Here is a 24,860-nt window from a genome sequence, read left to right on the forward strand (position 1 = left end):
CACCATTCAAATGATCCAACAGTTTGTTCAGTTTGATGGTTTGCAGGACGAGGATCCCAACGCTCACTTGGCAAATTTCTTAGAGTTTTGCAACACTTTTAAAATCAATGGCGTTTCTGATGATGCCATTCACCTTTGGTTATTTCCTTTTTCATTGAGGAACAAAGCTAAACAATGGTTGAACTCGTTACCACGAGGGTCAATCACTACTTGGGAACAAATGACTGAAAAGTTTTTATTAAAATATTTTTCGCCGGCTAAAATAGCTAAATTACGTAATGATATCTCCTCTTTTGTGCAGATGGATTTAGAAACACTCTACGATGCATGTGAGAGATACAAGGACCTTTTGCAAAGATGCCCTCACCATGGTTTACCACTCTTGCTACAGGTTCAAACGTTTCATAATGGCCTGAATCCTTCAACTCGATAGATGATTGACGAAGTCGTTGGTGGAACTATCAATAATAAGACACCTGAGGATGCTTATGAATTTATATAAGAGATGTCACTGAATAATTATCAATGGCAAGTCATGAAGACAAAACCAACGAAAATAGCCGGCGTTTTTAACGTCGATTCTGTCACCATGCTCTCTAATCAGGTAGAACTTTTGAACAGAAAAATTGAAGGTTTTCTTGGTTCTTCATAGGCTCAACCAGTAATTCAGTGCGAAGCAAGTGGAGATGGATCAAGCAATTCAGAATACCCACCCTATGGCCACAACATGGAGAACAAGTAGTTAAATTACATGGGTAATAATCCTCGATCTCAAAATAATCCTTATAGTACTACTCACAATGCAAGTTGGAGGAACCACCTAAATTTCTCATGGGGAGGCCAAGGGAATCAAAGACCACCACCACCTCCAGGCTTCCAACAATAACCTTACCAGCAAGAGAAAAAGCCGGACCTTGAGGAGATTCTAACAAAAGTCATCTTGGTGTCAGAAACTCATTTCCAAAATACTGAGACAGCACTTAAAAATCAACAAGCGTCGATCCAAGGGCTTGAAACTCAGATAGGTCAACTCGCTAAATTAATTTCTGAAAGACCACCAGGAAGTCTACCTAGTAACACTGGATCCAACCCAAAAGAGCACGTGAAAGAAGTTACACTAAGGAGTGAGAAAGTGTTAGCTGAATCTGAAAAGAAGCCACCACAAGTAGCTGACAGAAAGGAGATCAAACCCGAAAATAATGACAATCTAATTCCAAAAGAATACAAACCACCAATCCAATACCCAGCAAAATTGAAGAAAGACCGTATGGATGCACAATTTGGTAAATTTCTTGAACTTTTTAAACAACTACATATTAACTTACTGTTTGTTGAAGCTATATCGCAGATGCCTACATATGCAAAATTTTTAAAGGAGCTTCTAACGAACAAAAGTAAGTTTGAAGACTTATCTACAGTGGAACTTAATGAGGAGTGCTCAGCAATACTCCAAAATAAACTACCAACCAAACTGAAAGATCCAGGAAGTTTTACTATTCCCTGCTTAATTGGTAGTTTGAATGTTGATAAAGCACTAGCTGATTTAGGCGCCAGCATTAATTTGTTGCCATATAAAATGTTTAAACAACTTGCTCTTGGGGAACCTAAACTCACTAGGATGAGTATTCAATTAGCTGATGGATCTGTTAAATATACCAGGGGAATTATAGAGGATGTACTTGTAAAAGTAGATAAATTTATATTCCCTGTTGATTTCATTGTGCTTGACATGGATGAAGATGTCGGGGTGCCTTTAATCTTAGGTCGGTCATTGTTAGCCACTGCTGGGGCTGTAATTGATGTGGGTGATGGTAAATTGGTACTTAGAGTAGGTGACGAAGAGAATATTTTTAAAATTTATGATGCCATGAGATTTTCTAGGGAATAATATGACTCATGTTATTTTATTGACTCTATTGATCATGCTACTCAAGATTCTTTTTAGGAAATCGTACACAAGGACACGATAGAACTGTATCTCGCCCAAAGAGGGGGTGGATGATGATTCTGAGATAGGAACCAAACTAAACTCCAATGAAACCTCCCCAAAACTAGCAGAATATGAAGGAATTAAGGTAAAAGATGAACTTAAGCAAAATCGCTCTATTGAAGAATCTCTAAAATTGGAACTTAAACAATTGCCAAAACGCTTGGAATATGCATTCCTTGGAAATAATTCTACATTACCGGTAATTATTGCATCCAACTTGCAACCCAAGGAGAAAGAGGAGTTACTCCAAGTATTAAGAGAGCATAAAGGGGCCATAGCTTGGAAAATTTCTGACATTAAAGGGATCAGACCTTCTTTTTGCACCCACAAAATTTTAATGGAAGATGAATATAAACCATGAGTGCAAGCCCAAAGATAACTGAACACCAACATGAAGGAAGTTGTTAAAACTGAGGTAATTAAACTCCTAGATGTTGGAATTATTTATCGCATTTCTGACAATTCTTGGGTGAGTCCAGTGCAGGTTATTCCTAAGAAAAGAGGCATGACTGTTGTAGCCAATGAAAAGAATGAATTAATCCCAACAAGGATAGTCACAGGTTGAAGGGTGTGCATTGATTATAGGAAGCTAAATGATGCAACGAGAAAAGATCACTTCCCCATTCCATTCATTGACCAAATGTTTGAAAGATTGTCAGGGCACATGTACTACTGCTTTTTAAACGGACTCTGGCTATTTCTGAATCCCAATAGCTCCTAAAGATCAAGAAAAGACGACATTTACATGTCCATACGGTACGTTTGCTTATCGTAGAATGCCTTTTGGATTATGTAATGCTCCTACTACTTTTCAACGCTGCATAATGGCCATTTTTTATGAACTCGTAGAAGATGTCATAGAGGTATTCATGGATGATTTCTCGATTTTCGGTAACTCTTTCCATCTTTGCCTCAAAAATTTAAAACGAGTGTTAATAAGATGTGAGGAAACAAACCTTGTGCTTAACTGGGAAAAATGTCACTTTATGGTTCAAGACGGTATTGTGTTAGAACATAAAATTTCTAACAGAGGGATTGAGGATGATAAATCTAAAATTGAAACCATTGAAAAACTACCTCCCCCTAATTCGGTTAAGGCTATTAGAAGCTTTTTAGGACATGTTGGGTTTTATAGAAGATTTATTAAAGACTTTTCTAAAATAGCTAAGCATTTGACTAAATTATTAGAAAAAGATGTGCCTTTCAATTTTGAGCAGGAGTGTTTAGAAGCATTTAATAGTTTAAAGGATAAATTGACTAAAACTCCAATTATAATTGCACCTGATTGGAATTCACCTTTTGAACTAATGTGCGATGCGAGCGATTTTGCAGTAGGTGTAGTTTTGGGACAGCGAAGAGATAAACATTTTCAACCTATCTATTATGCTAGCTGAATTTTGACAGCTGCACAAGAAAACTATACTACCACAGAGAAAGAGCTGCTAGCTGTGGTTTTTGCATTCGATAAATTTAGGTCATATTTAATATTGTCTAAAGTTGTTGTTTATACTGATTATACCGCTCATTACCACCTTTTGACTAACACTGATGCAAAACCTTGACTTATTCGATGGATCTTATTATTGCAAGGATTTGACTTGGAGATTAAGGATAAGAAAAGAGCTGAAATTCTTACGGCTAACCATCTCTCCAGGCTTGAAGACTTAATTACCAAAGAGCCAGATGACATTGAAATAAATGATTCATTCCCTAAAGAATAATTTTTTGATATATCTGATTCTGAGGTACCTTGGTTTGCAGATATTGCAAATTTTTTAGCCGTTAACACTATCCCAAAAGGATTAACACATCAGCAAAAGAAGCAATTCTTCACTGATGTGAAAAACTACTTCTGGGAAGACCATTTTCTTTTTTGTAAATGTGTAAATCAAATTATTAGGAGATGCGTTACAAGGACAGAAGCATTGAAAATCTTGGAACATTTCCACTCAGGACCTACTGGAGCACATTACGATGGAAATAAGATCGCACATAAAGTCCTCGAATCAGCTTTTTATTGGCCCACTCTATTCAAAGACGCCAACAGGTATGTTACTTCTTATGACAAATGTCAGAGGACCGGTAATATATCCAACCGTGATGAAATGCCTCAGACATATGTGCTCTCATGTGAAATATTTGACATTTGGGGTATCGACTTCATGGGTCCATTCCCTAGTTCATTCGGGAATAAATACATCTTAGTAGCTGTTGATTATATGTCCAAATGGGTTAAAGCCCAAGCTTTACCTACTAATGATGCTAGAGTAGTAGTACGATTCCCTAAGAAACTTTTCTCTCGATTTGGTACAACTAGAGCAATTATCAGTGATAGGGGTACTCATTTTTGTAACGCCCAATTTGACAAGACCCTTAAGAAATACGGAGTTTATCACAGAACAGCTACCCCTTATCACCCTCAAACTAGTGGCCAAGTCGAAGTAGCGAACCAAAAGCTTAAACGTATCTTAGAAAAGACAGTAGAATTGAACAGGAAGGATTGGGAGATGAAAGTAGATGACGCTTTATGGGCTTATAGAACTGCTTTTAAGACTCCCATAGGAACATCACCTTATAGACTTGTTTGTGGGAAAAGTTTCCATCTATCATTTGAGTTAGAACACAAGGCATTCTGGGCTATAAAATTTCTAAACCTTGACCCCAAACTTGCAGGTGAAAACAGGTTGATACAATTGAACGATTTAGATGAGTGGTGAACCAATGTATATGAAAATTCGCACCTTTACAAGGAAGCAATGAAGCGCCTCCACGACGCCCGTTTGAAGCAACGAAGGCAATTTAAAGTTGGAGATCTTGTCCTATTATATAACTCGAGGCTCAAATTATTTCCTGGAAAGCTTAAATCACGGTGGTCAGGTCCTTTCATAGTTCAAACTGTGTTTCCATATGGCACAGTAGAGGTAAGTCATCCATCACAAGGCACTTTTAAGTTAAATGGACATCGTCTCAAAATTTATAACGGTGAGAATTTCAAGGATAATAAAGAGGAGCTACGGCTCTATGTAGTTACCTAAATATACCCACAAGGTAGAGTCAAGCTTAGACTATAAATAAGCGCTTCTCGGAAGGTAACCCGAGCACTAACAGTGTTAACTTCTTGAAATTTTAGTCATCAACATTTAATTCACTAACCGAGTCACTGAACACAGGATTTCTAGAACCACACGACCAGGCACACGAGCGTGCTGTAGGTCGTACACACACCACGGGAGGCAACACGACCGTATGATACGGCCGTGTGAAAACAGAGCAAAAATGTTTCCCCAACATGGGATTCGATAAGTTGCCACGGTCGTGGGACATGGCCGTGGGCAATCCTATCAAAATAACACGGGTGTGCCTCAGCATACACGGGTGTGGGAGAAGCGAACAAAGATTGATACGACCGTGCAATATGGATGTGTACACCAATGCGCCCAATTTCGAAAACCACGAAACACACGAGCTGAACTGAGGGCACACGGGCGTGCCCCACAATCGTGTGCCCCAATTTCTTTATAAACACCTACTATTTAGTTATTTTTATCCTTATATTTTGAAATTACTTCTTATTTCCTTTTAATACTATTTTATATTGAGATTTTATAATTTTTTCATCTATTTCTTTACGAGAAGTTATGTTTCTTTATACTTCCTAAAAAGTTCCTAATTCTATCACAGTTATAAAGAGCTCCAAAGCTCATCATCAAATAGGAACTAAGAACTCCGCTGGAAACGGTTCTCCACGACTGCCATGTCCTGCTCGACCACGACCATAGCTACTACCAAATATAATCTTCTTTTGGCGTAGGACTTATGGACTAATGAACCTCTACCACCACCGGAGTATCCTCCTCCACTCTCATCATTGCCTCGGCCAATTATTCTCCATAACTCTAATGAAATGAGTTTATTCATCATTCAGAAAGTTTCACTTCTCTCCCTATCTCATGATTATATCTTAATATATCTATCTTTGTACATTGAGAGCAATGTGCATCTTAAGTGTGGGGGGTCCTTTCTATCATTATCAGAAATCCCTGAATTTGGTCTTGTTCTCATGTGATCTTCTCATATCACTATTAGAATGAATTTTAATTAATTTATGATTTTTATCGATATGTCTTGAATTAAAACATAGGCATTTATTCATTGATTGTTTAAACTTTAAGACATTAGGGAATCAAGCATGATAAGTTGATTTTTGAAGAATTAAAAACTTTTAGGTTACTTCCCTAAGTTTAGGTATTATCTTGAATTGAAATTCACTAGTTTAAACATCAAAAAGCGATAATTTTTGTGAGATCTTGAGCCTTTAGAGCATATGTTATTTCTTTTATGCTCACTTTTATTATGAGTGCGTCAATATTGATTTTTTATTCTAGAACTTGCTTGATTATTCATGTCAAGACCACACCATTTGATTTGATATGTCGAGATGATAAAGGCACTTAAGTTTAACCCACTCACTCCACAAAAGCCTACCTTCATAATTAACACTTAGTGAACCCCTTTGAGCCTAACAAGCCATTAATTGATTTACCCTTAATATTAACCCATAACCCGTTATTGTTGAAATCCCCTAATTTGATCCCTATTTTTGTCGAGATTTGATTTGAATTAATTGCTTAAATATGTTTTATTCTTCATTGCAATAATTAAGTTCTATGTTATTTGACTTGTTCTTAAAAAAAAAATACAATACTTACATACATATTAGTAGTAATTCATCGTTTTTGAGCTTAAGTGTTAATTCCATATTCTGAGAAGAAGGTCACTTGTATTCAATTGATGACTAGTTATTTTTCTAGCTAGGTAATTTTTCAATTCAATCTCGATTCTAACCTTTTCTTTCAGCTTGTGACCACACCCCCTAACCAAAGCCACATTACAACCCTCTAAACACCTTTTTGATTGATATATCATCTCAATATATAGTGGTGGAGATTTAATTTTCAAGCAAGCCTATGGTAATAACTTTTTATATTGACTAATGAGTGCTTTATTTGATGTCCTTAAACACCTCGAGTGATTTCAATGAACCTTTAGTGAGGATGTTAAACTCTGTGATATTTTAATCAAATGTGATTACTTAGATGAGGGGGGACACCTATGTTTTCATGATAAAATGCTCAACTTGGAATGTTTGAAACTTTGATGTACTTTTAGTTGAATTTTCAATGTATGATTACTTATGGATTATTTTGAGATATTATTGATAGGGATTATAAATTGAGAAGAATTTATTTTGATTGTGAGCTGAGGATTTTGCTTGAGGGTAAGCAAATGCTTAAGTGTGAGGGTATTTGATAAACCGTAATTTATACATATTTTTATCCCATGCTTAGCACGTTTATGGATGAATTCTCCTTAGATTTGGTTAATTCGATGCTCCTAATTCTTTAATTTTATGTTTTATACTTAGATGAGCATAGGAGAGTAAAACGAGCGAGAAACATGCCGAAAACGAAGAAAATGAACCCACATGGGAAATCAACACGACCTGGACTTCCTCACACTGGCGTGTCACACGACCGTATCCATTTGACAGGATCGAAGCATGACTTACACGGGTAAACTACACGCCCATACCTATTCAACAACCTTGACCACGGGCTGGAGCAATCTCACACGAGCGTGTCCCTGCCGAGCCCAAGTATAGTCCTATTTGAAAAAGGCTACTTTTGAGGGCTCTTAGGCATTCTAAAGCCTATTTAAACACCTAAGGAGGCACCTAGAAGAGACACACGGAGTAGGAGGCAAGGAATTACTCAAGGGAAGCCGATTGGTCCATCTTAAAAGCCGGATTCATCGTCAAGACTAAAGATCTCCCTTCAATTTCCATTTAAGGGTTTTGGGTTTTCTTTATGTTTTGTATTCATTATTCTTCTGAGATGTTTTGTTTTATAATTATGAACTAAACCTCCTAAATACCTAAGGGGAATGAAACCTAAGACGGATCTTGTTATTATTATCTGAATTGTATGATAAATATTTGACTTGTTCTTAATTATGTGTTCTTAATTCTTATTTTAATATTCCAGGATATTGATTCAAATTATTTCTCTTATTCAGAGGAGGAATAGACCCTGTCTAAGAGTAAATTTGTCGTAATTAAGCATAGTTGATTGCACGCCTAGAGATAGGGTGATAAGATTTTGCCGGATTAGGGTGAAACTTAATAAAGGGATCCATAGATCGAGTTAATGCAACACTAGGGCGTTAATTAGAAATAGATTTCAATTAATCAACTTAGGTTTAGACGTTATTAGTCTCGAGAGAGATAATAATATAACTTAGGGATTTCTACGGATTAAGTCAAATGAAAAAATCGTCTGATTCAGAGTCAAATAACAAGTGAAGTCTAGGTGGATTTTTCCTTGGGTATTGTCTTAATCAATCGAGTTTTCCCAAAAGCTTTTTCCCAATTTTAGTTAAGTAGTTTAGATAAACAAATCCCTTAATTTTTAGGTTAGATAATAAAAAGAAAGTAATTACTAGTACTCTTGGTTCCTTTGGGTTCGACAATTGGGTCTTGCTAAAGTTATACTACTGTTCGATATGTACACTTGCCTTCATCGTGATAATATTTAGTTCCAAGAACGATTAATTATAAATTTTTAAAACTTGTCACGAATATCACGTATCACTGTCCTAAGCCAACAAAAGAAAGAAAGAACATGAGAAAGGTTCCTCATTCCTTAGCAATAGGAAGTCTTATGTATGTTATGTTATGCACATGTCTAGATATATTTTTTGCAGTCGGATTAGTAGGTCGATATCAAGTGAATCCAAGACCAAGACAATGGCAAGCAGTTAAGCATATACTCAATTATTTATGGAGAACGAGGGATTATATACTTATGTATTTCGAAGTAGATCGTACTTCTATCAGATATACTGATTCTAACTTCCAAACGTGTTGGGATTCAAGGAAATCAATATCGGGCTGCATTTTTTGTCCTAAACGGCGGGTTCATAGTGTGAATAAGTGTCAAGAAAGGTTGCATTACTAACTTCACTAAGGAAGGCCAAATATGAGGTATGAAAAACCTATGGCACTATAACAATGTAGATATACCTAAAGCTCGAAAAAACCACATAAGGACAAAACACATTATAAAAAGTAACACAAGGGAGACGGTAGTGTTTGACAGAATAATGGATATAGCCAAAGATCGCATCTGAGGACAAACCCTGGGAATTTGTTTTACCAAGGCTCTACTAGCTAGAGAGCTCTTTGGGAAACAAATGGAAGGGCATAGGAATGTGAAACATAACTCATCTATTTTAATTAATACTTGGCATATTCATTTAAGTACACTTGTAATTTTTCGAACAGGTTGGGTAATAAAATTATTAATGAATTACATTAATACTTTGTATATTCTCCACGCATGGTTTTTGCGCATAAAGAAAAATGGAAGCAAATGTTTCTCAATGGTTGTCTAATGTTTAACTAATACTAAACAGTACTATGTGGTCGGATCATAATATAGAGAGACAATTTATATTAGTAGACAAACATAAACATGTCCTTAGTCTAATCAAAAATTAGCAAATCGATTGAAAGACTAATATGTCGTCTATCAAGTCTAATTGGGGAGATGTTTTAAGCATCGGACCAGGTGACTAACAGAAGATAGAGACATAGATGTGACTGAATGGACTGACAGTTCATCAAACTAGACCCAAGAAGAATAGATCTTGAATCTATTTATGGATTTATTCAGTTGTGATGTTCATAGTGTGGCATACCTAAATCCTTAGTGGATGACGGACTATGCATGTGTGACTCGTACACTTTAATGTAAGTAAAAGCATGAGTTAGAATAGATAATGAACCGAAAGTTGGTACGATGGGTGTACACTTCTGCAATATGTAGCATCATTTACAATAGTGGAATTCATAGCTCAAGACATGGGTAAATGATATCCTCTCATTGGTATTACATGATTGATGAAAAGCAAGGGTGTCCACAGGTTGTTCATCTTTGTGATGAATGACTTTATTTCTACTTGATAGTAATTGACTTTTCATGAAAAAATTTGTAATCATTACCATGAGATAAAATACGATCATATGGGGAGAACTAATATTATCCCGAAGAGATTTAGGATATTCTATGAGGGTAACACACTTATGACAAGGTCATTGGACGAGTACTAATCGAGTTGATTTCGTAATGCTTTGTCGTTGGGGAGAGCACAGTCACAATACCATAGTGGAATGACTTTGTGACTAAATGAGTCTATAATTAACTGGAGAAAAGCTAGAACTTAATTTTAAATCATTTGAGCCTCAATTGTATACATTCAACCGGTCCTTCTACTAGCTTAATGAAACCAAAAATGAATTGCATGTTGAATCAAAATGAACATAATGAATAGAAATGGAGAAATAGAAGACATTCAAAAATGGTTATGGTTTTCTCCGAAATGGTGAAACAGAATCATTTGGAAATGAATGTGGTTTTCTCAAAATAGAAATGGAAATGGAAATGAAAGTGAGAAATGACTCATTTGAAAATGAACATAGATTTCTCAAAAATGGTCAGAAGAATGAGTTTATGTTTTTAAGCTATTTTAAAGCCTGAAAATGAAAATAAATTATTTGATCATAGTGAACAAGTTGAATGGATAAATATTAAATATATTATTTCAAAATTTTACCAAGGGTAAAATTTTCATAATGTTATCGAGTGTAAAATTTGGATGAGAAAATTATTTAATATAAATAATTAAGTTTATTTTTGCGAAATAGAAAAACAAATATTGGGTTAAATCAAATGATAAAGTATTGGGTTAAAAGCCCGGAAAGTACTTGTAATTGGACCCGATATAAAAGTGGCCCAAAAGCCCCTTATGTTAATAGGGCGGACAGCTAACCCTAGTTAATATTAACTAGGGCTGTTGCCACCTATACTCCTAATTAGACAAGTAGTTCATTTTTCTAGTTGAAATAAACTTCTATAATTCAACAAGGGTTCCACATTCTCTCCCTTAAAATAAATGGCACCAATAGAGATATTTACTCAACTTTAAGATATCATTATTCTGCCTAAAAATATAGAGGCTTTTATTCTCTTAGAATTAAATATTTTCTGAAATAATGATTTTTCCAGTTTCTATTTGAGAAGAGAATTTTTATTTCCACATAAAAAAAAGAATTTCTAGTTCTATGTTTTGATTCAATTGGTTCGAGCCTACACTCGAAAACGAGAATAGCGAAGAAGATCGTTTGGTTGAAACCCGGGAACAATAATGATTCATCTATCCAAAATACAGATATAATTTTGGTCTAAGGTTTATTACTATAAATATCAAAAATTGCTTCGATTTTCAAATTTTAATTTTCTGCTGTGCAAGAAAACCGTTTTCAATCCAGATTTTTTCCAATAGGAACACCCAACAACTAACTCTTTCCAAATGGACAACCACGAAACGCACCTCCACGATTTAATTCTTCGGTAGCCTTGTGAACTAGAAGGGCCTAACTCGAACCAACGGCCTCAATCGTGCGGGTTGTTTAGATCCGATTGCTATTTCAGCTAACGGAACCCAACCAACTATTTAATTATATATGCCAATGTGTTCTTCAGTAGATCGAATACAACAAACAATCGACTCGGTACTTCCAATTGTGCCCCTATCAACACCAAATCAATGAGTTCTTTTTAACTTGATGTCAATACAACTTTATGAGATGACGGTGTCTATTTCTAAAACTGGAAAAACAACAAATACAGAATTAAAAATTTTTAAGCGCAAGTTAAAATCTCACAACTCTACTGAATTATTTATGGGCCTAAAGTTAAATGTAAACTTTAACTACTCGTCAAATTAAACATAATTAATGAAGATTTTTAATAAAGAATAAATAAATAATAATAATAAAAGAAAAGATGAGGAGGGGATAGCGCAATGATGCGCAGAATTGAAAGCAGGAGAACAAGTGGAGAGAAGCAGAATTGGAAACATGAAGCAAATTCATTTGCCAATTGAATTCTCAAAACAATTCTAATCCTTATCTAAAAATATTAGTAAATTAAAATATTGTTTAATAAAAATTTAAAAATAATATTTTACATATAAATCTCCAAAACAAAGTAATATTCTATTGTAGTCCTTCAACTGGTTCTTCGGTCCGAAAATTTTATATTAGTCCGAACCCAACTTGTATTACTTTTTGGCCTTGGTTGTGCACCTATTAAAAAACCAAATAATAAACTCAAAATTAATGGCATCTCATTCAAAAATTAATCAAAATTAAACACAATAAATATGTAAATTGGACCTATTATTAGTGTCTGAGAGAAATTAAACTAGAATCAATATTTATGATATTTATTAATAATTATATTTAATATTTATTATATTAAAATAGAAACATTTTATAGTGTAATTAACTAGTTTGTATATCCGTGCGAGTCACAGAATAATATTGTGTTATGGGTTTGTTTTATTTAAAATTAAGTTTTAAAATGTTTAATTAAGGATATTTGTTTTAAAAACAAAAATATTTACGATATATACACGAGAGACGGCATGTTTTATTCTGTTAATCACATATTAAAATTTTGAACAAAATTACTGAATTTGTTTGTCAAGTATAAGCAAAATAATGAAAGTATAATATGCAAATTTAGGATGAGTTTGGATGGGCGGTGCGTTTACCTGAGGTTAGTGTAAAAACAGCAGTGGCGATGAGATTAGATACTATAGCGATACTGTAGCGTGAGATAAAAACTAAGCTAAACGCACCGCACCGCACCTAATCGCCCATCCAAACCCACCCTTATTAATGTAACAAATATAGGCGTAAGTAGATTATAGTATTACGTGTCACTGACTAAAGTTCGTGATTATTGCACACAGAACTGCTGGAGAAAATCTAACTTGAAAACAGTTTTCTTACATTGTGAAAAAAATAAAATTTTGAAACCCGAGCTGGTTTATGATATTTATAGCAATAAACTTTTTTCCTGAAATAGTACATGTATTTGGGGCTAGATAGATCTTAGACGTTCTCAACTTACCGAATGACCTTCTCTGCTATTTTCATACCACAAACTGCTTCAAGTGTGGGCTCGAACAATTTCAAATCAAACACAAAACCAGAAATAATTTTCTTACTTTCAGTAGGATATTAAATCTCTCTCTTATAGAAACCGGTAGAATTGTTAGTTTCAGAAAATAAATTTTATATTTTGAAATGAGTTCTCACTATTTTCGAGAAAAATAACAATATCTCAAGAGTTATGTGTAACTTGTGTTTTTAGCTCTACCAGTGTCATCTGTTCATAGGGAAATGAAGTGAAACCTTAATTGAATTGGTAAAATGCATTTAATGCATATTTAATAGAAAATCAATCAACTGGTTGAATTAAGAGACAGAGTGACTAATATGATATGATTCCCCTGATATGTATTATGATAAAGATTCAGGTTTCTCTTGTATTGGGTCTAATTATATGTGTTGTTTGGACTTTTAACCTAGCACTTTATAATTTAATCCAAATCAGTACATGTTCTTTTTATTTCTTAAATAATTTATTAAATTTATTTAAATTAATTAATTTTCTAATTAAATAATTTTCTTAACCGAATTCTAATTTCGTTAAAAATCATGACAATTTTACCATAAAAATCTATGAGAAAATATATTTAATTTCTACATTCAATGGATTTCATAATGACCAATTAATTTAATTTCATTTTAACTTCAATTATTTAATTAAATAATTAAATAATAATTCAAAAATCATAAATTAAGTCTGAAGCCATTTCTATGCTTAGTGAGAAACCACATTCATTTTCGGATACAACTCATTTCTTTAACTTTATCATTTCTATTCATTTTTGTTCATTTGATTCAACATGCAATTCAATTCTGGTTTTAACGAGCTAGCGGAGGGCCGATTGGATATATGTAATTAGGGCTTAAATGATTTATAATTAAGTTCAAGTTTTTCGTCTATTAATTATAAAGTCATTTAGTCATGAAATCATTTCACTATAGTATCGTGACTGACCTCTCCCTAATGGCATACCATCTTGAAAGCAACTCGATTAGTGCCCGTCCAATGACCTTGTCATAAGTGTGTTACCCTCATAGGATATCCTTAATTTCTTTAGGATAAATTCGTTTTCCCAATATGATCTTATTTTATCTCATAGAAATCAATACATATTCTTTCATGAAAAGTCAATTAGTATCATATGGTAATTAAGTCATTCATCACAAAAACAAATCGTGGTCACATTTACTTTTCATTTATCATGTAATGCCAATGAAAAGATATCATTTACCCATGTATTAGGTTAGGAATTCCACTATTTTGAATGATATTACATACATCATAAGTTGTATACCCAACACACTAGTTTTCATTTCCTTACCGATTCGAACTCAGGCTTTTACTTTGTAACGACCAAAAAATTAATAGTGTCAAAAATTGCGGTTTTGGGACCTTATTTCCATAAATAGAGTTTGTAAATATTAATATTTAATATTTAATATTTATGTTTATAATATATTTTTATATTAAAGTTTGGTTCGTTAATTTTATCGAATTAATAGTTAATTAAGGCTTGGGGACTAAATTGTAAAATTTTAATTGATATAAATTTTTAATTAGGAAATGACTTGGGAATTTAGATAACATTTATCCAATGGACTAAAAAGGTAAATAAACCAATAATAAATAATGGTTAGTGGATGTTGACGAATAAACCACTAAGTTTAATTAAAAGTAAATTAATATAACAAATTTTTAATTAAGTTAATTAATAAAGATTAGTTAATGTTTAATCAAAGTATATATAGAAAATTGGTGGGAAAAGGTGACGAAAAACTATCATCTTCTTCCTTTATACCACCGTCCACCATTAAAAGCCATAGGAGAAAGCTTTCGAAACCTTCATTCAATTGGCCATCAATTACAACTAAAGATGACATAGGACTGCAGAGAGAGAAAGGAAAGACGAGAACTGACGACAACTGATGCGAGCTTTCGAATTGTATCTCTATGAAATAAGATCAATCTAATTGCTACATATTCATGTTGAATTGCATGATTTAGTAAACAGATGAGCATATAATGCTTGTATGATTCAAATTGTGGTGATTAATATAGTAAATCGAGACGGGATTAAATTGAATAAAATAAAAATTAGCATTATTTAATTGATATGTGGTACTAGTATGAAATTGAGTTAAAACATGTTATATTTTGTATTGGAATAGTGCATTGAAGATGAATTGAGAATGATAGAATGCGAATTGAACAATGTGATAAAATTGGAAATTGGTGACCCTATTAACTATACAGGTTTATATTTCAGTTTATCCGGTGACGCACTTACATGCACGTATGATTGTTTAAGTTTATCCAATGATGAACTTATGTGCCAACATGATTGATTCGATTTATTCGATCATGCACTATGTGTGCCAGTATAATTGCTTCAGTTCATCTAATGGTGTATCTTGTGTGTTGATATAATTGCTTTGGCTTACCCAATGATGCACTATGTGTGTCAGTATCTTTCCTTTGATATATCTGATGATGCACTGCAGTTGCAACGACGGAAATGTGCAAGTGTACACAATCTCAACAAGTAATAAAGTTACAAGTAAATGTCGAGTTATCGTACCTACAGAGACTATGAAAAGGATTATTTATGAATGCAATTTAAAACACTTTGGTGAAGAAAAATATTTTGTTTTAAAAAGGGTGATTAAGAATAATAAGATTTTAAACTAAATAACTAAAGAAATAAATCTCAAATGCACGATTGCAAAATATGATTTAATCAAGGTGACATAATTGTGTTGATTTAATTACAATTCTTTAACTTTGAATTATTAAACTCATACTTATGTTGTTACGAATAAATTCACGGCAACTCGGTAATTTGCTAACTTATGAACATATTCACCTACCCTATGTTAATTCAAACGATTAAACAGATTTTAATAAGCAAACATGTTATGACACATACATACTCATTAAATTGAACTAATCTCTTGCACATCCCTATGTCAATTCAACTGATTAATTAAATCTAATGAGCACATAAAAGGATATGTGAGGTAACAAGGTATTCCTACCTTGAAACAGTTTAATCACAATAATCTTGCAAGTTATGCAAGGCAAGTGTATCCGCAGATACATTGCTAATTTAACTTTCAGCTACCTTAGAAGAATAAACATGCACTGATTAAGTATTGTGTCCATTAATTACAATTTCAATCCGTTTAAATAATTAATTCATTAGCTACCTCACAATTGTAATGCAAGAATAACTTAGGCATGATTTTACTTATTTAAGCATTTTACTGAGGCCTATAACAAAATAAACACGATTTTAATAATTTAAGTAGATGAAATGCAATCAAACCAACACGAATTAAATTCAAGCTAAACTGATTAAATTAACCATTCCAACAAAATAAATATTCATAGATATGTTCATCATAACAACAACAAAAATTAAAGAGATAGGGAACAAGAATCAAATCTGGTGTTTTTCCGTGGCTTGACTAGGTTGCTCCGTCTTCGTTCTTTGTTGTCCTCTCCGATCAAGGCTGCTATGAACACTTCAATGTTGCTCCAAAATGGCTGAAGAATAACCCTTTCCCAAGGGGAGAAATCGGCACAAGAGCAAAGGACTTGAAATGGAAAAATGAGAGGAGAAAGTGAGAGAGGAGAGAAGAGATGTGAATGAATTGAGGTGTGCTTTGAATGATCAGCCAATGGGGGCTTTTATAGCTGAATGTGCAGCTAAAACTTGCTAAAAATAGCAGCCAAAGAGCCACCCCTTCGCCGGCCATCTATGTGGCAAAGTTGATGGTTTCAACTTTGCTAAATATGGCTTGGGGCAAATCCATAAAGCCACCAATTGTGGAGGGGCTTGAATGCAACTTTGACAAGTCTTCAAGGGAATCTTTGCAAGCTTAATTAATCAGCTAATAAGCTAATTTGGGTCAGCATATGGACGGTTTTGGGCTGCCCAATCCTTGCCAGTTCAGTTCAATCGGCTCGGTTCAACTGGACCATTTTTTCCATAATTAATTAATAATAATTTATTTAGCCCAAATTAAATTGGCTATAAATTAAAATTAATTATATTATGAATTAATATACATAATTGGACCGTCTTAGGCTGGAAATTAATTCACCTCGATACTTCAAATTGCTTCTCGATTTTGTGCTTCTGGTAGTGTTTGCTGAGCCATTTTTCGCCTTTTGTGCAAATCTGTCGAAAATAACCAAAATTCATCAAAAATAATTATAAAATTAAATAAATTTCAACATGTTCATATTTTAAGTGCTATTTAATTATTTTATAAACATTAATTATTTTTCGACAAGAATTTAATCGAATTCGCATGAATTTAAGTTAAAAGGGGTATGAAAAAGTGTGTAAATTTTTGTGTTTCCACAGCCCCAAACTTAATTCATTGCTTAACCTGAGTAATGCACAAATTTTGAAAAGAATTTCTCGGAAACACCTTTGAAAAATTCCTTCAGAACATCATTTTTTCCAAAATTATGAATTTAATATACTTGTGCTCAAAGACAAGAAATTTAATAGTTATGCTACTTAAGTATACATATCGTTCAAATTAATCTCAACAACTATTATGATAGTAAAAATTAGACTAAAAACTCTTCCTAATAAAGTCATTTTAAACCTTACCAATGTGATTTGATTCCTTTTATTCAAGATTAAGCTGCAATCATTAAGTTTAACTTATGTCTTCATATGTTGTACGTAGCAATTTCTCTCCACTAATGTAGGTAGCATTGGAACTTTTGAATCAATAGGTCTTTGACAAGGTTGTAACGTGGCTGGGCTTAAGTTTAGGTAAAAGATAGATAAATTTAGGCTTTTAAACCCTAGACTCAGCTTGCATCAGACCTTTGAAATAATTACCTTCAATACATCAACTTTGCTTTCACATGCTCTTTTGTACATCTTATTTTAAGAACTCATTTTTTTTTAATTTATAAATCGAGCATTTTGCTGGATGTACTACAATTTTAGAGCATTCGAAACTTCTTTTCTTCTTTTCAACTCCCCCAAACTTATTTTTAAAGAATACTTCAAATAGTATTGAGTCTAGTGTTTGGGACAATTTTAAGATAGTTAAAAGAGAAGTGATGGCTAAATTTGCAAGGGTTCAAATAAAATTAGGCCATATAGTCTCAAAGTCGGGTTTCAAAGGATAAAAATTTCATCATGGTTGGCTTGAAAGGCTCAAACGGTCCAACAAAAGTTGCCTAAATCATTTTCAATGTTCCATGCTTCCTAAGATTTCGCCTCGAGAAACTACTAAGTCAATTCTAAAGACTTCAACTTTCATGCACGCCTAACTTTCGTAAGGAACTAAAAATTTATGGTACGATTTGCATGCTTTATTAGAAATACCTTAATGTCATTATTAAGCTAACATAATAATTTATTGAAATAATAGAACTTTATTTATACTAAAGTTTAGCATACTTAACAAAACTTCAAATTATTGAACAAATTATATCCTAATCATAATTAAAAGAAAAAATTATTCTGAGTGGAAATAATTAAAATTCAATTTTTCGATTCCCCTACTTAAGATGAACAATGTTCTCATTGTATAAAGTGAATAGATACTATACACCAGATAGGATTCTAGAAAAGAGGAGGTGAGTCAAATTGACTGCTTAAGTACCAAGCTCTCTCTAAATCCAATCCTAGACATGTATATACCTATTGCCAAACTTTATACTTTGTAACTTGTTCAAATTTTATTTATCATTTTCCTCTCTTATTTTGCAAAAATAAAAATTCCTAATTAAACCTAATCCTAAAATGACATAAGAACAGAAATAAAATAAGGTCAAGATCCCCCCTTTTATTTATTTGCAGACTCTTCCCAATTTGACTCATCTTTTGCTCCATCATTATTGCCTTTGCATGAATCGCTTCACTCCTTCTTCGATAATGGACTCTATGGTTCAAATATAAAATCTAGAAATTCAGGCACAAAAATAAATGGGTCATTGTAAATTTTCTTAAGAGCACTTCACATTGAGTCATCCCTTATTTTTTTAGTATCTCCAGTAAGCCTATTGCTGCCATTGCATATGCTGCATTATGTCCATCAACTTTGATAGCTCATCTCGAAGATCTGGGCGAGGCATTTGAGCTCTAAACATTGAGGTTTCGTCATCAAGTTCAACTTCTGGTTCCAGTGGTTCCATCTTATCAAGGACTTCAGCCGATTGCATTAGTTCGATCTCTGTGGGATCTTCTTCCTCTTCTTCGGGATCCTCATTTTCTTCAATTTGCTTCTGTAGAATAGAATCTCCAGCTATTCAGTAAAGGTCCCAATCTGTGATTGTGCCCTGGCTATAACCTGTCTTCTTTACGTTTGCAAGAATTTTAGCTTTCAAGCACAGAATTGTTATCGTAAAGGGAAAGTAGGCTTGGCCAGAACGTCTAATGGCACAATTCCACATCTCTCTCAAGATGATTTTTCCCACCTCAATGGTCTTTCCAGCTAAGATCGAGTATAATAAGACCATTCGCTCTAATGAAATTGTAGTCCCATGTGAGCTAAGCATAAGGCTGAAACGGATGAAATAGAACCATACCTTTGCGAGTGGTGTCAGATGTTCTCTTCAACAAGTCTGGATTCCTTACTTTGACACAATCCACTTAGAACCTGGAACTGTAAGTTCCTCAAGAATTTCTTGCAAATTTTCAGGCTTGATATTGCTCATCAAGGAAGAATAATTATCATTTTTGAAATCAAGCAATTCAAAGAACTCATTAATAGCATTTGAAGTTATTGGTACCTTGATTCTGTGAACTGGAACTTCCATCAACTCGCTTGAGGTTAAATTCGCATAGAACTTGCGAACTAGTTCCTCATCCACACTAGGTCTCTTCTCACAAAATAATTCCCAATTGAGGGTTTCAGCAACTTGATGAATACGTGCCATAAAATCTTTGTAGTTTCTCTCTTTCAATGTAAAGCCTTTCTCTGGATGCATCTATTGATTTTTTAAGATACTCTTGTATCTTGCTTTGGCTTCTTCACAATAGAACTTGTTTTGTGTTTCATCAATTTGGGTGCAGGCACGAGTTCTCTTGCGAGGCATGATTTACCTGAACAAAAGATGGAAAAAAATTTATTTTCTCAAAAATTTAATTAAATAAAAATTATTAATGATTCAATAAATTTAAAAATAAAATAATTAAATAAAATTAAAAATTTAGGAGAGAATTCGGTCTTACCACCTTTTTTTTTAAAACTCTTAAAAAAATAAATAGTTAGAAAGCGAAAGAGGTCGAATAGAAGTAGGTTGGAGGATTTGGCTAAGGATGGGTGAGAGGGTGGTGTCGTTTGGGTGTGTAAGGTAGTAGTGCACAGTAGGCATTGGGAGTAAGCAGCAACGTGTGTAGGCTAGGCTGGATGTGCGAGCAGCGTGTGGATCCTCATCGAGCAGACCTGGCGTGAGCGCGCGCAGGACATGGGCGCAGGTAGCAATACGCGAGATGAGGGCCTAGTGTGGGCAACAGCACGAAGAAGGACGAAGCGCACAATGCAGCGTGCAATGGAGGCAGGTGTGCACGAGGTGGGCGTGCATCATGCGATGGAGCTGGGCTACTAGGTGCTTGCTGGCCGAATGGCTGCTAGGCTAGAGGGTTCGGCACTTGAAGGTTTTTGGTGCTTTAGGATTTTGAGTGATAAATGATGAAGAAGGTGGTATTTATAATGAAGGGAATAAGACTTAAAGTAGAATTCTTAGAGAAATTTAATAGCTAAAAACTCTAAGTTCTAATTCTAACCTGAGTTAACAACAATTAATAATTAAATATATGCATATTAAATTATTAATGCTATTAATTTATTTAAAATAAGATAAACTAATCCTAATTCTATGCTAAATTGATAAAATTAATATATTAATTATAATAGATATAATTATATATTAAAGATTATCAAAAAATTTATCAAATAAAATATGATTAAATTAACACTAATCCTAACTCTATATAAAGTTGATAATAATTAATATATATTTTAATGGATATAATTATATATTAATAATTATCATCTTTGTTTTTAACTAAAACATTTATTCTAGAAGCCTTTTGAAAATATTTACAAAAGACTCATCTAATTTTTATTATTTACAAAAAGAGCAACCAAATTTTAAAAATACTTCAATTAAGTCCCTAGACTTAATGAAAATTTGAAATTGAGTTGCAATTTAAAACTTCGATCAAAATTGATCCTTTTGTTTGAAAAACCAAAAATTTAATTTTATTTAGGGAATAATTTCTAGGAAAATTATGTTAAAATCAATTCCCAAGAAAGATTAGAGGGGTCACAAGAGGTCCTATTTAAGTTCCAATCTCCTAAACAGAATTTATTTAAATATACTAATCCCGAAAATATACCCTAAATCATTTATTAAAAAGGAAAATAAGAAAATTCAAACATCTTATAAAATGAACGAAATTTGATTCCATTCAGTCTTATCTCCCCAGTAATGTTTCAGACGCTGAGCATTAACTTGAAAATTACCTCCCTTACCTTGGAGTTCAACAACTCTATATGGATGGACGTGATGAATTGTAAATGGACCGGACCAACGTGATTTTAATTTACCCAGAAAGAACCTTAATCTGGAATTAAATAACAAGACTTGTTGACTTGCTTCAAATTCTCAAACTTGAATATGCTTGTCATGCCATTTTTTAAGTCTCTCCTTGAGTAATTTGGCATTTTCATACGAGAACATTCGGAATTCCTCTAGCTCATTGAGTTGGAGCATCTGTTTCTCTTTAGCAAGCTTCGAATCCAAGTTGAGTTGTCGTAGGGCCCAGTAAGCTTTGTGCTCTAACTCTAAGGGTAGATGACAGGCTATCCTATAGGCCAACCTATAGGGTGACATCCTTAAAGGTGTCTTGTATGTTGTTCTGTAAGCCTATAAAGCATCATCCAATCTTTTGGACCAATCTCATTGGTTCAGGCAAACTACTTTCTCAAGTATGCCTTTGATCTCTTTGTTCGCCAGTTCAGCTTGCCCATTTGTCTGCAGACGATAAGCTGTAGCGACCTTGTGTTTCACTCCATGTTTATCTAATAACCGTTTCAACCACTTGTTCACAAAATGGGACCCTTCATCACTGATAATAGCTCTTGGGGTTCCAAACCTTGTGAAAACGTGTTTCTGCAAAAACTTTCTTACAACCTTAGCATCATTTGTCGAATAAGCTTCAGCCTCGACCCACTTAGACACATAGTCTACTGCTACTAATATGTACTTGTGACAAAAAGATGGCAGAAAAGGACCAAGAAAGTCAACACCCTATACATCGATTTTCCACTAGACAAGCGATCTGCTACTTGATTTTTCCACTCCCTTTCGATCTTGAATTTTTAAATCGAACTATTAAAGTAGAATAACCTATCGGATCAACCTCGACTTAGCATCTTTCTTAGAAAGTAAGTACTTAATTGTCGAGTGGTCCGTATAGACAGTCACTTTGGTACCTACAAGGTAAGATCGAAACTTTTCAAAAGAAAACATAATAGCAAGTAACTCTTTTTCTGTTACCGTATAATTCAGTTGAGCTCCTGTCAGAGTTCGACTTGCGTAGTAGATGGGATGAAAAACTTTGTTCCTTTGCTAGCCCATGACAGCTCCTATCGCGAAGTCACTTGCATCACACATCAATTTGAATGGCTAATCCTAGTCTGGCGTGACGATTATGGGTGTCGTAACTAACCGACTCTTTAAATATTTGAAAGCCTTTAAGCATTCCTCATCAAACTTGAACGTCGAGTCCTTCTCCAATAATCTGCATAAGGGTTTAGCAATTTTGGAGAGGTCCTTGATAAATCTTCGATAGAAACTGGCGTGGCCTAAAAAGCTCCTAACACCCTTTACAGATGTTGGAGGTGGGAGTTTTTCAATAACATATACATTTGCTTTATCAACCTCTATTCCATGTCTTGTTATCCGATGCCCTAGAACAATCTCTTCTCGTACCATAAAGTGCCACTTTTCCCAGTTGAGTTCTAGGTTTGTTTCTTCGCATCGCCTTTGTACCTTCACTAGATTGGCTAAGTAATCGTCATAAGTATCTCCAATTACTGAAAAATCATTCATAAAAACTTCCAAATACTTCTTAACCATATCAGTAAAAATAGACATCATACATCTTTGAAATGTAGCAAGTGCATTACATAAACCAAATGGCATGCGTCTAAATGCAAATGTACCGTACGGGTAGGTGACTGTTGTCTTGTATTGATCTCCTGGTGCTATTGTAATCTGATTATACCCCGAGTATCCATCGAGAAAACAGTAGTAGTCTCTCCCCACGAGTCTATCCAGCATCTGATCCAAAAACAGAAAAGGAAAGTGATCTTTCCCAGTCGCCTTGTTCGGCTTTCGGTAGTTTATGAAAATTCTCCATCTCGTAACCATTTTAGTCGGTATCAACTCATTATTCTCATTTTCAATGACCGTGATACCTCTTTTTTTTGGCACGCACTGGACCGGACTTACCCATGAACTATCTGAGATGGGGTAAATTATACCCTTATCTAACCACTTGATGATTTCTTTCTTTACTACATCCTTCATGATAGGGTTCAGTCTTCGTTACCCATCAATAGTCCCTTTTTCACCATCTTCAAAGATAATCTTGTGCACGCATACAGATGGACTAATTTCGCGAATATAGGCTATTGTCCATCCAATAGCCTTCTTAAATTATTTTAATACAAGGATTAGTTTCTTTTCTTGCTCACTAGTTAATTCTGCTGAAATAATCACAGGCAGAGTAGAAGTGTTACCTAAATAAACATATTTCAAATATGAAGGTAGCACCTTGAGTTCTAATTTAGGTGGCTCCTCGATTGACGCTTTTGGTTGGGCATAATCCCTTTTCTCTAATTCCAAAGATTCAAAACGCGATTGCAGATTAAATCCCTTTTGATTGGCTTCTAACAAAGCTAAGTATTCATCCTCATTTTCATCATTCAGAGGATCTGATGTCAAAATTTGTTCCAATGGATCCTCAACATAGTTGAGATCCTTCTTCACTATTAAATCCTTTAAATCAGACACTGCAAAACAATCATCAATTGTGTCAGGAAATCGCATAGACTTAATAACGTTAAATGTTACCTGATCATTCTGAATACGCATAGTAAGCTCGCCCTTTTGCACATCAATAAGGGTCCTTCCGGTTGCTAAGAACGGTCTTCCTAAGATAATTGGCACTCCTTTGTCTACTTCAATGCCTAGGATAACAAAATCATCAGGGAAGATAAATTTATCTATACGTACCAATACATCCTCAATTTTTCCTTCAGGATATGCTAAGGATCGATCTGCTAATTGAAGTGTAACCGTAGTTGGTCTAACTTCACCTATCCCCAACTTCTTAAATATTGACATTGGCATCAAGTTAATACTCGCGCCTAAGTCACATAATGCCTTATCATAATATATTGCTCCAATGTTGCAATGTATGGTAAAATATCCAGGATCCTTTAACTTTGGGGGTAATTTGTCTTGAAGATATGCACTACATTCCTTCGTTAGAGCTACCGTCTCAAATTCTCTAAGTCATCATTTTTTGGACAGGATATCCTTCATGAATTTGACGTAGTTCGGCATTTGCTCAAGTGCTTCAACCAACGGGATGTTGATATGAAGTTGCTTGAGTACGTCTAGGAACTTCTTGAATTGAATCTCTTGCTTCTGCTTTTAAAGTCTTTGAAGGTAGGGTGGTGGTGGTTTCTTTACTGGAATTGGTTGATTCATCTTCTGTGGCAATTTTGTATTTA

At 34.1% G+C, this 24,860-nt stretch overlaps 1 non-coding gene across 1 annotated transcript; it reads right to left on the reverse strand.

The window, feature by feature from the left end:
* Positions 1-268: 268 nt before the first annotated feature.
* LOC128283170 (small nucleolar RNA R71) lies at positions 269-375 on the reverse strand. Its single transcript, XR_008273512.1, has one exon. It is a non-coding gene; the product is annotated as a small nucleolar RNA R71 (small nucleolar RNA).
* Positions 376-24,860: the final 24,485 nt, after the last annotated feature.

The sequence above is a fragment of the Gossypium arboreum genome, chromosome 10, assembly GCF_025698485.1.
Source record: "Gossypium arboreum isolate Shixiya-1 chromosome 10, ASM2569848v2, whole genome shotgun sequence".
In the NCBI taxonomy this organism is placed as follows: Eukaryota; Viridiplantae; Streptophyta; class Magnoliopsida; order Malvales; family Malvaceae; genus Gossypium; species Gossypium arboreum.